Raw genomic sequence first — 15369 nt, 5'->3', positions numbered from 1 at the left:
CTGGCCGCCACGGGTTAAAAACATACTTAAAATTTACTTTTTACTTTTATTTTTTTTTCTTGCTTGCTGCAAAAATCTCCCCTCGTTTCCATTTCCTTTTTTTTAATTGTTCTCCTTTCATTTAAAGCTTTAGCCATTAAAAGGAAAACAACTGAATTTTGCAGCTTTTTAAAAGCTGCTCCTGAATCTGTTGAGCTCCCAGATTTAATTCTGGTGTGGCTGGAAGTGGAGAATTTAAGTTTTGGGGGGTTTTTTTCCCCTGATGCACGACTGGAAGATCCGGCGTATCGGAAGCACCTTTATAAGAGTGCAGCTCATTAGCGGATTCATCAAAGCGCCAAAGTACAAAGCAAATGTTCTCCTGGGGGAAAAAAAAATAGAAGTTGGGAATCTGAAGGCCACAATATTTTTATTTCTTATTTTATTTAATTTCTCTGCTGGGGAGAAGCAGCGATTGTTTAATTTAAAATAATGTGGGCTCCTCGAGTTTCCTCCTGCCAGTTATCTCCGCAGGGGTGCCGAAATGAGAAAGCGGAATAAATCACCGATGGGGTTTTAATTGCACCGACTTCCCATTCTTTAATTTAAGACTTTGCCTGATGGGAGCAACGAAGAGATTCGCAACTAGCCAGCCACAAACTTGGACTCTTTAAACAAAGATCTGTAGCTCGTCTAGGTGAGGAAGGGTCATTTTGCTAAAATGGGGTGACTGGGAGGGAGCCCCCCCCAAAAAGCCATGACTACGTCCCTCTGAGTTGAGGCAATTTTAGAATAACGGAGTTGGAAGGGACCTTGGAGGTCTTCTAGACTAGTCCATTTTGAAGGAGAGGATGAGGAATATTTATCATAGGTAGTTCCCCACTTACATCCATTCCTTTAGGGGCCGTCCGAGCTCAAAACAGCCCTGAAAAAAGCAACTTATTTTTTTTTTTATTTTTATTATTATTTTTTAAATTTGATTTATATGCCGCCCTTCTCCGGAGACTCAGGGCGGCTTACAGTGCGTTAAGCAATAGCCTTCATCCTTTTGTATATTTTATACAAAGTCAGCTTATTGCCCCCACAAACTGGGTCCTCATTTAACCTACCTTGGAAGGCTGAGTCAACCTTGAGCTTGGTAAGATTCGAACCTGCAGTAATTGCAGGCAGCTGTGTTAATAACAGGGTGCTTTAGACCACTGTACTACCAAGGCTCAACTTATGACCTCACACCTCACTTATGACTGTAGCAGCACCCCTCGGGCGTCTGACTCATAGTTGTGATGGTTTTAGCGTTGTGAGGTCACACGTTTGTGACCTTCCCAGACGGTTTCTAAGAAGCAAAGCGGGAAACCGGATTCATTGAGTGATTCGCTTAACACCGGCGATTTGCTTAAAAGAAAATTGTGATTTCGCCAAAAAAAAAAAAAAGTCACGGAATTGGCCGTGATTCACTTAGGAACAGAAATTCTGCTCTGAATTTCTGGTCGTAAATTGAGGACTGCCTGGGTATAGCCTGTAAGGAGGGAGAGGATTGGAACTTTTAAATATGTGTGTGTGTATAATGTATATATTAATATATTAAATTATTAAGGGTGCGAATTATTGTTCCCGAAGGCAGCATTTTCAATATTAAGCAAAAATTAAGAACAGGGAGACAACACGATGTGTATTAAACACTAAGAAATGTAATTAATAAAAAAATTAATAAAAAAAATATGAAGCAAAAATCAAGAACAGGGAGTTAAAAACTTGAAGTGACCGGAGAGAAGTTCAAGAGTCATATTAGAAAGGATGACATGGCAGAAAGAATACAGGTAATCCTCGGATTACAACCACAATTGAGGCCCCAAAATTATGTTACTAAGTGAGACAGTTATCAGGTGACTTTTGCGGCCCCATTTCACAATCTTTCTCGCCACCGTTGTTAAGTGAATCTCTGTGGTCGTTAAGCGAATCTGGCTTGACTTCGCCTGTCAGAAGGCGATCACACTGCAACCGTCGTAAATATGAGTCAGTTGCCCAGGGTCTGAATTTTGATCACGTGACCAAAGGAGGCTGCAGCAGTCATAAGTGTGAAATACATATCAGAAGTAATATTTTTATAACTTCCAATGGTCACTAAATGAACGGTTGTATGTCAAGGACTACCTGGGGTGGAAGCTTGGAACCAACGTCAAAACAGAGGTGGTGGGTCCATCATCAGGAATTTGAATTTAAACAGGCTTGGGATAAATTCAGGTAGTCCTTGACTTACAACAGTTTCTTTAGTGACCGTTCAAAGTTACAACGGCAGGGAAAAGAGAGACTTACGACCATTTTTCATACTTATGACCGTTGCCGCATCTCCAGGGTCACGTGATTTACATGCAGATGCTGGACAACTGGCTCACATTTATGACGGTTGCAGTGTCCCGCTGGTCACGTGATCCCCTTTTGCGACCTTCCAATGAGCCGAGTCCATGGGGGAAGCTGGATTCACTTAACAACCGTGTTACAACTGCAGTGATTCACCGAACAACCGTGGCAAGAAAGGGGGCAAAACTCACTTAACAAATATCTTCACTTAGCAACATAAATTCCGGGGTCAATTGTGGTCGTAAGTCGAGAACTACCTGTGTAGGCCCATCATCCACAAAAGTTTAAAATTTAAAAAATAAAATAAAATAGAAGAAACTCACAAGGCAGTTGTGATCAGTTTTCTGTTTCTATGGGTGTGTTTGTGTTTTTGTGTGTAGATTAATTCTTGATAGACGAGTGTGTTGGTGTGGGGGTTGTGTACTACACATTTCCTTCTGGAATTCCTTTCCTTGAATTAAGTTTCCTCCCAGCTTGGCTGCCCTGCCGGATCTGTGACCGAAGGACAGAATCATACAAGGTGAAAGACGGGAGGTTCCCCAGAGACCATCTAGTCTGACCCTTTGCCAGGGCAGGAATCCAAGAGGAGAGCGGCGGCCCCTGGCAAGAGGGCTGTGCAGCTTCTCTTTCCGCCCCTCTGGCAAGGAGAGCCAGCTCCCTCCCTCCCTCCCATCCGAGGGATCTCCTTCCCAAGATCCAGCTGAGATCTACTTCCTTGTCATTTAAATCCCTCCTTTTTCTCTTTGCTTTTTCCGGAAGGGCTCTGACTTCTCTTACTCACTTTTTACACATACTTGAATCAAGCCTCCCTCCACTGCCTCTCTCACACGACCCCTGGAGGCTGCTACTGCTACTCTAAATGCAGGTATTCCTCGGCTTACGACCACAAGGGAGCCCCAATTTTTTGTTGCTAAGCAAGACAGTTGTTTTGCTCCAAGCATGCTCTTCCTCCTCCCTGCAAACCCCTCTCCCTTCTAGCACTGATGATGTTCCCTAGTTGGGTAATGAAACGTCTGCAAGAAAACCCCCAAGCTCAGAGACCCCCCCCAGGACCCCCACTCCTCCTTTTTAGCACTGATGATGTTCCCTAGTTTTTTTGTTTTGTTTTGTTTTGTTTGATTTATATGCTGCCCTTCTCCGGAGGCCCAGGGCGGCTTACAAGGCGTTAAGCAATAGCCTTCATCCTTTTTGTATATTTATACAAAGTCAGCTTATTGCCCCCACAATCTGGGTCCTCATTTTACCTACCTTAGAAAGGATGGAAGGCTGAGTCAACCTTGAGCCTGGCGAGATTCGAACCTGCAGAAATTGCAGGCAGCTGTGTTAATAACAGGGTGCATTAAACCACTGTACTACCAAGGCTCCTTGGGTCACGAAAGGTCTGCAAGAAAGCCCCCAAGCTCAGAGACCCCCCCCAGGAACCCCACTCCTCCTTTTTAGCACTGATGATGTTCCCTAGTTGGGTCACGAAAGGTCTGCAAGAAAAAACCCCCAAGCTTGGAGAACACCAAGGACCCCACAGTCCTCCTCCTCCTCCACTCCACACACTCCACTCCCCTGATGATGTTCCCTAGCGGGGTCCTGAAACGTCTGCAAGAAAGCCACCCCCCCCCCTCGGCTCAGAGACCAGGCAGGATCCCTCAGCCCCGCCGGCAGCTGCGCGGATCCTCTTTGGTGGGGATCTTTTCCATTCAAGCGGATCCGCCTCTCTCGGATCCTCCAGGAAGCGCGGCGGGGTTGTGCAAGCTCTAGAAGGCGGGGCGGCCGCCAGGCGAGGAGAGCCAGGCGCCTCCTTACACACACACACGCACCGACCCACAAACACCCCTTCCCCGCTTCCCTTGAGGTCGCGCATTCTTCAGCCCGAAAGCGCGGAGCGAGGGCGCATCGCCGGGACCCGGGCAAGTCTGGCATAGGAAGGATCAGGGTAGGCAGGGAGAAACGCCCTCCCCACGCCCCCGCACTCCTGCGACTCCCCCCCCCACTCTCCTCCCCCCGGGCTGTGGACCATGGGCTTTGTAGTCCTTTCTTCCCTTCTCCCCCCCTCCCCAGCGCGGACTTCCAAACGCCAGCCTTGCGCAACCGGTGGCGGCGGCTGCAGCGGCAGCGGAGAGTCCGCAGCCGCCCCCGCACCTCTCCCCCCTCCCTCCGCTGCCTGGGGAGTGGGGGGGTGGGGGTGGGGGTGGGAGGCGGGGAGGGGGTGTGTCCTGGGCGGCTCCTCCTCCTCCAATCAGCGCGCCCGGCGGCGGGGAAGTGGGGCAATCCCCGAAGCGGCAGAGCCGGCGATCGGCTGCTTGAAGCGGGCGGGCGGGCGGGCTGGTTGGTTCCCCGCCTGTCCTCGCCGGAGGAGGCAGCCCCTTCAGCCGGGCGGGCTCCGCTTCGGCTCTTTCCTTTCCCGCGGGGGCGGCTGGCTGGGCGCGCGGTTGATGGGCGAGGAGCCGCGTCCGGGAAGCGGCGCTGAGATGGGCAAGGCACCCTTAGCGCCCGGTTGGAAGGGCGACCCCGAGGTCCTCTAGTCGGACCCTTCCCCTCCCCTTCCCCCCCAACCCGCCCTGCTGCCCAGCCTGCGCCTGTGACCCCCCGGCCGTCCCCGCTTCTCTCCCCTTCAAGCGCGGGGATGCTGATGCTGCCGCTGCCCGCTCGCCCGGAGGAGCCGCCTGCGCCTTGATGCGTCCGACGCTCCCGGAGACAGGTAGGAAAGGAAAGGAAAGGGACGCGGGGGGGTGGGGGGGGTGGGGGAGGCTGCGGATGATGGGAGGTCTGGTCGGAGATGGGGAAAGCTTGGGAAAGGTGGCTTGTGCTAACCTGGTTAAGGCTGAACAGGCTTTGCTTGGTTTAGGAAAGGGGTGTCCAAGCTTGGGGGCTTTAAGACTTGTGGACTTCAACTCCCAGAATTCCCCAGCCAGCAAAGCTGGCTGGGGAATTCTGGGAGTTGAAGTCCACAAGTCTTAAAGCCCCCAAGCTTGGCCACCTGTGCTTTTTGAGTGTTTTCCAAAGGCATCAATGCAGAAACCAGATTGAGCGTATTGTGTGAAAAAGGCGAGTCAGGAGTGAGTCCACCTTTTATTTTCCCTTTTGACCTCTTCACCTGGTCAACCTCGCAGGGACGTTGTGTGCACCTCGGGAGGGGTCTTGCGCCTTGCTCAGGGATCTCTGGGACGAGCCAAAGGTGGAAGCAGGGAAGAAGAGTCACGTCTTCACAGTTTTGTGGGTTAGGAAGCTGGGTCCATCGTCCCCTTCCGACACTCCCCTCCCCCCTTGCTTCTGCCCCCCTCCCCTCCCGGGTTGAAATCTGGTGTTGGACCCCAAAGCTTGACCCCAAAGGATGGCTTTGCCTGCCACTTTGTCAGTCCTTACTTGGGTTAGCCTGTTGTGTGAATGCAGCCGTGAGGTCTTCAAGTGACCTCAATGGGAGGGGAGGGGTCTCCTTAGATGGAGGGGGGCTTTTTGGTTCTGAGGATGGGGGGGTTCTTGCTGAAGGATCCCCTTCTGGGCTGCCTGGCTTTGCTTTGCTTCTGGCCTGAGGGGGGGGGAGTGGGTGGAGGGTGTTGGCTCCTGCTGTGGGAGACCCCCATGTTCCTATTGCGGTCGTGTGAAGGTTTTTCCCCTTTCCGTCTTTCGGAGGTCTCTTTAGGGTTCAGTCCTGTATCAATCTGTGACTATTTTATTTTATTTTTATTTATTTAATTTGGTTTATTATTTTATATGTATATATGTCTCTCTGTATGTGTATGATATAATATATGCGGGCATATACATAATTTATTCGTTTATCCGTTTGTTCATTCATTCTGTCGTGGTTATGTAGTGTGTATTGGAGGTGGAGACCCTTTGAGAGCTGGATGCAACATAATTTCATTTTAATAATGTATGCTGATCAGTGTACCTTCAAAGTGACAATAAAGTTATTATTCTATTCTACTTTATTTTGTTTTATAATTTGATTTATTTTTATCTTATCTTTGTCAGCATTCTGATGCTGCCATAAAAAGACTAGGCTTGACTTTTCACCTACTTATTTTCTCTGTAGATAATATCCCCTAGGAGATGGGATGGTGGGGGGAACATTCCTGTGGGGTGAGGTCAGAAGCTGGGGAGACTGACTTGGAAGATGGCCAATGAGAAGATGAGAATTGGGGAACGGAAAGGGAAGGGTTTGGGGGTCAGAGGGTTGGTATCAGCTACGACGAAGTCGGGGCCAGATCTGTCGTGCTCAATAAATGGAATATTTCAGCAAAGATTAATTGTTTGGGAGTGCAATTTATTTGAGACGACATCGAAACCTGACAATCTTATTTTTTATTTTATTTTTAATGTTTATTTTATTTTATTTATTATTTTATTTTATTTATTTTGTTTTTATCTTATTTTATTTTTTATTTTTTTTATTTTATTATCTTATCTTATTTTTTATTTAGTTTATTTGTATCCTCCCTTTATTATTTTTTACAAATAACTCAGAGCAGCAAACATATTCAACACACTTTCCTCCCATTTTCCCTACTGCAACAACTCTGTGAGGAAGGTTGGGCTGAGAGAGAGGGTGGGAGAGTGGCCCAAAGTCACTCAACCAGCTTTCATGCCTAAAACAGGACTAGAACTCCCCATCTCCTGGTGATTGGCCCAAAGTCACCCAGCCATCTGGCATGCATAAGGTTGGACTAGAACTCACTGTCTCCTGGTGATTGGCCCAAAGCCACTTAGCTGCCTTTCATGCCTAAAACAGGACTAGAACTCACTGTCTCCTGGTGATTGGCTAAAAGTCACCCAGCCATCTGGCATGCCTAAGGTTGGACTAGAACTCACTGTCTCCTGGTGATTGGCCCAAAGCCACTTAGCTGCCTTTCATGCATAAGGTGGGACTAGAACTCACCGTCTCCTGGTGATTGGCTCAAAGTCACCCAGCTGGCTTTCAGGGTTCAGGCGGAACTAGAACTCCCAGTTCCTTGCTTTCTAACCTTAACCAGCAGACCAAACTGACTAGCTTTCAGCCGAGAAATTTGTTAAATAAGCTTCATTAGCTGGTTGTACAATGGAGGCAAGTCCTTGACTTATTGGGGACTAGAATTTCCCAAATCCTGCTGAGCAAGATGGTTGTTAAATAATTAGCGCCTGATTTTATGACCTTTTTTTTTTGGCCACATTTCTTAAGGAAATCGCTGCAGTTGTTAGATAAATCACGTGGTCAGTAAGCGAATCCCTTGTTCCTTGAAAACCGGCTGGGAAGTTTGCAAGTGGTGATCACACAACCCTGGATATTAACAACCATCGGTGGCAAAACACACGAATTTCGATCCTGCGATTGTGGGAATGCTGCGACGGTCATTGTCCCTTTTTCAGGGCTGTTGTAACTTCATACGGCCCCTGAACGAATGGTCGTAAAGCAAGAACTGCCTGCATTTGACAATCGCTTTTGGACCTGGGGAAAAAAATAAAAATAAAAAGAGCAAAGAGAATGTTTTGCGAGAGGACAAAAAGGCAAAAAAAGAGAAAAAAAAGTCATTTTTGCCAGGTTGTGGATTTTATTTTGGTGCAGATGGGTGCAGTCCCCTGTCCTGGCATGCAAAGTTGCTTTCTTTATGATGAATAATTTTCTCATCTCCCTGGTAGATTTTTCTCCTTCCATGCCTGGATTTTTTCATTTCATTTCATTATATATTTCTATTATTTCTATTTCTATTTTCCGTTCCATTCCATTCCATTCCATTCCATTTTAATTTTATTTAAATAAAATTAACTCCGGGCAGCTTACAGTGTAATAAACATTAGAAGAAAACATTCAAATTGTCAAATATAAAATGACAGAGCAGACAAAAAGAAAAAAGCATTAGCACAAGATGGGAAAAGCAGGGAGCTGGATGCATGGGGAAGGGGTTGAGGGAAGGAGGTGGGATTAGTTTTTAATTTTATTTGTGCAGGCAGGGCCCGTTTCCCTTTGCCTTCCTTCTCTACAGGCAATCCTCGACTTACGACCACAATGGAGCCCAAAACGTCAACGGTTGTTAAGTGAGACATTTGTTTTTGCCCCTATTTTACGACTTTTCTTGTCACAGTTGTTAAGGGACTCCCTGCTGTTGTTAAATGAGTCATACGGTCGTTAAGTGAATCTGGCTTCTCCACTGACTTTGCTTGTCGGAAGGTCGCAAAAGGGGATTGATCACGTGACCCCGGGACACCACGACCGTCATAAATTGTGACCATGTAACGTGTCCAAATTGTGACCATGTAACCACGGAAATGCTGCAACGGTTGTTAAGTGTAAAAAAAACTGCCATAAATCACTTTTTCCAGTGGCGTTTTCACTTCAAATGGTTACTAAATGAACCATTGTAAATGGAGGACTACTTAGACTTCTGACCCAGAAGAATGCCAGGAAGTTGGAGGAATGCTCGAAAGCAACCGGAATGAAGAGTCACTTCTTCCATAATCCCTCTTATATGTCGATATATTATGATTATCATTACTCTGCATGCACATTTTGGAGCTTCTGCACCGCAGACAAATTCCTTGTGTGTCTAATCACACCTGGCCAAATAAAGTAATCTCAATCAATCAGAATAGAGCTGGAAGGGACCTTGGAGGTCTTCTAGTCCAACCCCCTGTTCAGATTGGAGATCCTATGCCGTTTCAGACAAGTGGCTGTCCAGACTCTTTTTAAAAACTTCCAGTGCTGGAGCATCCACAACTTCTGGTGGCAAGCTGTTCCACTGGTTAATTGTCCTCGCTGCTAGGAAGTTTCTCCTTAATTCTTGGTTGCTTCTCTCCTTTTTTTTTTTTTTTATTGAAAAAGTTTTTCAAATATTCTCTCCTTGATGAGTTTCCATCCATGGCTTCTTGTTCTACCTTCAGGGGCTTTGGAGAATAATTTGACCCCCTCTTCTTTCTGGCAGCCCCTGAGATATTGGAAAACTGCTCTCATGTCCCCCCTAGTCCTTTTCTCTAGACTGGACAAACCCAAATCCTGCAACCGTTTTTTGTATGTTTTAGCCTCTAGGCCTTTGATCATCTTAGTTGCTCTTCTCTGAACTTTTTCCAAAGTCTCAACATTTTTTTTTGTAATGTGACAAAACTGGATGCAGGATTCCAGATGTGGTTTCACTAGTGCTTTATAAAGTGGTACTAATATGATTTTGATTCTGTTCCTCTGTCTATTCCATTCCATTCCATTCTATTCTATTCTATTCTATTCTAATTTTCTGTTCCGTTCCGTTCCGTTCCGTTCCGTTCCGTTCCGTTCCATTCCATTCCATTCCATTCCATTCCATTCCATTCCATTCTATTCTATTCTATTCTATTCTATTCTATTCTATTCTATTCCATTCCATTCCATTCCATATTCTATTCTATTCTATTCCATATTCTATTCTATTCTATTCTATTCTATTCTATTCTATTCTATTCTATTCTATTCTATTCTATTCTATTCTATTCTATTCTAATTTTCTGTTCTGTTCCGTTCCGTTCTGTTCCATTCCTATTCCCATTCCTATATTCTTTTATTATTATTCCTGGCTTCCCAGCCAAGGTTTCTTGCCACGGGTCCTGCTCTGGAGCAGCCCATCATCCCCTTGATCTTCTGGCAGGTTTGGTGCGCAGGGAGCCCGGCCGAGCGGGAGAGTCGTGGGAGCCTCGGCTGAGCTGTGTGAGCTCAGGGTCTGCAGTCTGCAGCTCACAAGCGCCGTTGCAGCAGGTCAGTTATGCAAGTTACGAGCGAGTCTGGTTTTTTGGTTTTTTTCCCTTCCCTTCCTCTGGCCCTCGTGGGATGCCTTTAGAAATATGCAAAGCGTCTGAGCTGCCATATCTCAGGGTTGGGGGAGGCTAAAATCCAGCAAATTGCAACCTGGGAACCGGGGATTAAATTTATTCACCACCAGATTTTCTGTCTTCCCTTTTTTCCCCTTCCGTTCTGGATTTCCGTTTTCCCATTTCTGTGCTTGGAAATGGGTCACGCATTCAATTCGGCTCCCTTAATAGAGGTTTATCTTTGTTTCTGCTCTGGTCATAACAGTTGGTTCTCGACTTATGACCTCAAACCGAACCCAACATTTCTGTTGCTAGGAGAGACAGTTCCTAAGTAACTGTCTCCTTTTAACTTTGCCTCCTTTTACGTCTTTCCTTTCCACAGTTGTTAAGTGATTCACCGCAGTTGTTAAGCTACTAACCCGGTCGCTAAATGAATCTGGTGCTTCCCCGCTGACTTTGCTTGTCAGAAGGTCGCAAAAGGGCATTGCGTGAGCCCTGGAGACACCGCGACCGTCATAAACCACGAGTCAGTGCCCAAGCGTCCGAATTTTGATCGCGTGACTATAGGGATACTGCAAGGGTTATAAGTGGGAAAAACCGTTCGTTTTTTCAGTGCCGTCGTAACTTTGAATGGCAACTAAACAGACCGTTGTAAGTCGAGGACAGCCTGCACAGCTGCTCGTTTCGTGGCTTGTGTTCCGTCGGCCCCGTGGATAGCATTTGTGTCTTTTCCATCGTTTGTGAATGTGTCTCTTTTCGAAACTGTCAGGAAAAGCACGGATGTTTTTTTAAAGAGATGCTTTAACAACTCTGGGGCAAGGAGACCTTACAGGCAAGATGTTGTTGTGATGTTTCTCAAATGCCTACGCTCTGAGGTTGGCTTACGGCTGCTTGGAAAGGCCTGTCGTAGAGCTGTGGAGTTGGAGAGCTAAGGGAACCCAAAGGTCATTGAGTCTGACCCTTGGAAGCGTGCAGGAAAAGAAATGCAATTAAACTTTCAGCCGAGCGGATTTTCCAGGCTCTCCTTAACAACCTCAGAAATGAAGAATGCACAACATTTGTTGTGTTTCTCCTTCTCTGCCACATTCAAATGGGTGGACTTCAATTCCCAGAATTCCCCAGCCTGCATAGTCGGCTGGGGAATTCTGGGAGTTGAAGTCTACCTATCTGAAAGTGGCCAGTCAGCTGGGGAATTCTGGGAATTGAAGTGCATCTATCTGAAAATGACTAGTTGGCTGGGGAATTCTGGGAGTTGAAGTCCACCTATCTGAAAGTTGTCAGCTGACTGGGGAATTCTGGGAGCTGAAGTCTACCTATCTGAAAGTTGCCAGTCAGTTGGGGAATTCTGGGAATTGAAGTCCACCTATCTGAAAGTGGCCAGCCAGCTGGGGAATTCTGGGAGTTGAGGGCCAGGCACCTTAAAATTGTTAAGGTTGAGATGTTCACCAGATGTTCAGACAGCAGATCAGGATACCCACAACTCCCTGAACTGCACATACAGGTAGTCCTCTACTTACAACAGTTCACTTAGTGACCGTTTCAAGTTACAACGGCGCTGAAAAAAGTGACTTAGGGTCGTTTTTCACAGTTACGACCTCTGCACCATCCCCAGGGTCACGTGAGCAAAATTCAGACACTCGCCAATCGACTCATAGTTATGACGGTGGCAACGTCCCTGGGGTGACATGATTCCCCTTTGGCGACCTTCTGCCGAGTGAAGTCAACAGGGAAGCCGGATTCACTTAACAACCGGGTGACTAGCTTAATGACTGCAGCGATTCACTTAAGAACGGTGGGCAAGAAAGGTCGTAAAATGGAGCAAAGCGCACGTCACTGGCTCACTTAGCAACCGAAGCTCCATTATGCCTGTAGTCCGTGCTGGCTGGGGAATTCTGGGAATTGAAGTCCACCTATCTGAAAGTGGCCAGTCGGCTGGGGAATTCTGGGAGTTGAAGTCCGTCCATTTGAAAGTTGTCAAGGTTGAGAAGCCCAGCAGCTCTAGTGACAACTGATCTGCTATTTCACAGATTTTTCTTTACCTATTAGGAAGTTTTCCATATTATTCAAAAAAAAAAAAAAATGTAGGCAGCTGCAAACTTATCCTCATTATTTCTTGTCCTACTTTCGGTAGCCATGGAAAAGGGTTCTCTGCTTTCTTCCCCGGGGCCTTCCTTTATATATATATATCTAAATCTGGGTATATAATTTCTCAGCTCAAATGTGCTTTTCCCTTGGCTCAACCTCTCCAGGTCCTCAGCCCCCAGAAACAGCTGCCTGGCTGTCCCGTCTACCTGCCCTAACCAGGCAATACAGTAATTTTTGGGAAATAAGTATCCAGAATGGTAGAACGTGGAACATAGAAAAATTGCATAAGAAAGGGACCTTGGAGGTCTTCTAGCCCAACCCCCTGCTCAAACAGGAGACCCTGTGCCATGTCAGAAAAACGGTTGTCTCTTCTTAAAAGCCTCCAGTGATGGAGCACCCACAACTTCTTGTGGCAAGCTGTTCCACTGGCTAATTGTTCTCGCTGTCAGGAAATTCCTCCTTAATTTCAGGTTGCTTCTCTCCTTGGTTAGTTTCCATCCGTCGTTTCTTGTCCTGCCTTCAGGTGCTCTGGAGAATAGGTGGACCCCCCTCTTCTTTGGGGCAGCCCCTTAAGTACTGGAAGATGCTATCATGTCACCCCTAGTCCTTCTTTTCATTAAACTAGGCATATCCAATAATTCCTGCAACCGTTCTATGTTTTAGCCTCCAGCCTTCTCAATCCTCTTGGTTGCTCTTCTCTGCACTCTTTCCAGAGTCTCAACATCCTTTTTATAGTGTGGTGACCAAAACTGGATGCAGGATTCCACGTGTGATTTTACCAAGGCCTTATAAAGCGGTATTAACACTTCACGTGATCTTGATTCTCTCCCTCTGTTAATGCAGCCCAGGATTACATTGGCTTTTTTGGCTGCTGCAACACACGGCTGGCTCAGATTTAAGTGATCGTCTACCAGGACTCTTAAAACCTTTCTCATAGTTACTGATAAACTTTGTTGCTCTTCTCTGCACTCTTTCCAGAGTCTCAACATCTTTTTTTTTGCATCCTGGTGGTCAGAATTGGATGTCATATTATATGAAGGGCTCACTAATAGGACCAGGGGAATAATAATGTGATGATTATTGGTGCCAGTGCTTCTTCTAATGCAGCTCAGAAGTGTGTTCACTCTTCTAACAGTTGTGTTGTCTCAAATGGGGACCCCAAACTCCTTAGATGTAGACTTTCCAAGCCATGAGACACCCACACCCCCAACTTGGATGTGCGCCTTGTATTTTATTTTATTTTATTTTATTTTATTTTATTTTATTTTATTTTATTTTATTTTATTTTATTTTATTTTATTTTATTTTATTTTATTTTATATTTATTTATTTATTTATTTATTTATTTATTTATTTATTTATTTATTTATTTATTTATTTATTTTGTCGCATTTCTATGCCGCCCAACTCCCAAGGGACTCTGGGTGGCTTACAACAAAGAATAAAACCTTCTGTACCTATACAGTTAGTACTTGACTTCTGATAATTCATTTAGCAAATGTTTGAAGTTACGATGGTGCTGGAAAAAATGAATTACAATTGGTTTTTGGCCTTAGAACCATTGCTCCGTGCCCGTGGTCATGTGGTCAAATTTGGACACTCAGCAATTGTCATGCTTGCTTAATTTAGAGTATTGCAAAAAAAACTCCCCAGAAAAATAGATTAATTCAGTAAGCCAAGCACGATGTGGGAATGTTTTGTTCTGTCCCCCAAAAAATGGCAGTTAGCAAATGCAGGGAGTCCTCAACTTACAACCGTTTGTTTAGTGTCTGTGTGAAGTTATACCAGGACTGAAAAAAGAGACTTAGAACGGTCCTCGCTGTTATGACATTTGCAGTGTCCCCACGGTTACGTGATCTCTATGTCTGATTTTCTCAGTCGGTTTTCTGCAAGGGAAATCAGTGGGGAAGCTGAATTTGTTTAATGACCAACACGAAAAAGGTCATAGAATCAGACCTGACTCCATGACCGCTTCACTTAAGGATGGAAGTCCCGAGTTCCGATGGTGGTCGTATCTCGAGGACTGTAATGCCTTCCGTGTCTCCCTCTGGAAGGACATTTTGTGCTCTCAGCCCAGCCTGCCAACCTGCAGTCTAGCATGGTTGCCATGGGTATTTGCCATCTTCTGTCTCCTCTGCAAATTGGATCAGCAGCCCATCAATCATATCAGCCAGATTATTAATAAAAATGTGGAATAATTCTACCCTCAAGACAGATCCCCCCCCACAGGATCCTCGCTGGCTTCTGTGCTCCGGTTTGAGTTAGGACCGTGGATGCTGGCTCTCTGGTCAGCCGGCCGGCTAAACGCCATGCAAGCTGCACTTTGGGAAACTGTGTTGAAGACTTTGCGTGATTTCGCATGATCTCCCGTGACTTCACATGTCCTCCCTCTGCCAGCTTCCGATATTCTGAGGGAGGCTGAAGGCGGGGAGAGAAGTGCCAGACAGGAGATTCGGTTGTTGGTTGTTCTGCCCCAGCTCCGGATTCCCAACACACACACCAACGGTCCTTATCAAAGTTATAACGTACCAAGAATAAACAAAGTCCGGCAAAGGTTGGCAACCAGCCCAGAAAACAAGATACGATAAGACTTTTCCAAAAATGCTCTGATGATAATTACAAGTTGTTTCCAGCAAGAAACTTACTAACCGCGTGTGACTTAAATAGGCTAAGGGAGTGGCCAATTATCCTCAAGCCCTACTCTCAAGTAGACCTCCTCCTCCTGAGTAGCCACTCCTGCCTTTTGGCAGCCCTGCGTGCTCGAGCATTGAGGAGAGGCTCCTCCACTTCGCTCTCTCCACTTGAAGGAGTCTCTGGAGGTTCTGAAGGCCCTGGCTGAGTCTCTGCCTCTGGCACCACATCCTCTTCAGCCTCCTCGCTGTCCGATGTGAGTGCCGGCTGTGCAGGCTGCTGGCGTGACACCACACCAGCCTCCTCTTCATCGGGATCAGACACAATCCGCACAGGCCGCTGGTGGGCCACAACATTGGTTGAGGTAGAAGAAGGAGTGGGGGAGTCAAGAGAGGAACTAGCCTAGAATTCCTACGTAGCCACAAATGGACCTTATCCAAACCCTCTTGAATTCTATTAATCCCCACGTAAACCCTATTTAGCATAATACAGGTAGTCCTTGAATTACGTGACCGTTTAGTGACTGTTCAAAGTTACAACAGCACTGAAAAAAGTGACTTACAACTATTTTTC

General features: G+C 46.2%; 1 protein-coding gene across 2 annotated transcripts in view; it reads left to right on the top strand.

Moving 5' to 3' along the window:
- The first annotated feature begins 4087 nt into the window (after positions 1-4087).
- Positions 4088-15369, top strand: part of IL1RAP (interleukin 1 receptor accessory protein) — an 87116-nt gene continuing 75834 nt past the window's right edge. Inside the window, exons 1-2 of one of the 2 annotated variants that reach the window (XM_034424543.3) lie at positions 4088-4264; positions 4948-5029. The gene's annotated coding sequence lies outside the window, so the exon portion shown is untranslated. The remainder of the gene's footprint in view (positions 4265-4947; positions 5030-15369) is intronic. The other variant, XM_034424539.3, reaches the window with a different exon arrangement.

Source organism: Pantherophis guttatus, chromosome 6 (assembly GCF_059756535.1).
Source record: "Pantherophis guttatus breed Tessera chromosome 6, ASM5975653v1, whole genome shotgun sequence".
Lineage (NCBI taxonomy): Eukaryota > Metazoa > Chordata > Lepidosauria > Squamata > Colubridae > Pantherophis > Pantherophis guttatus.
The sequence above is the reverse complement of the archived record's forward strand: the minus strand, read 5'-3'. Positions and strand labels throughout refer to the sequence as shown.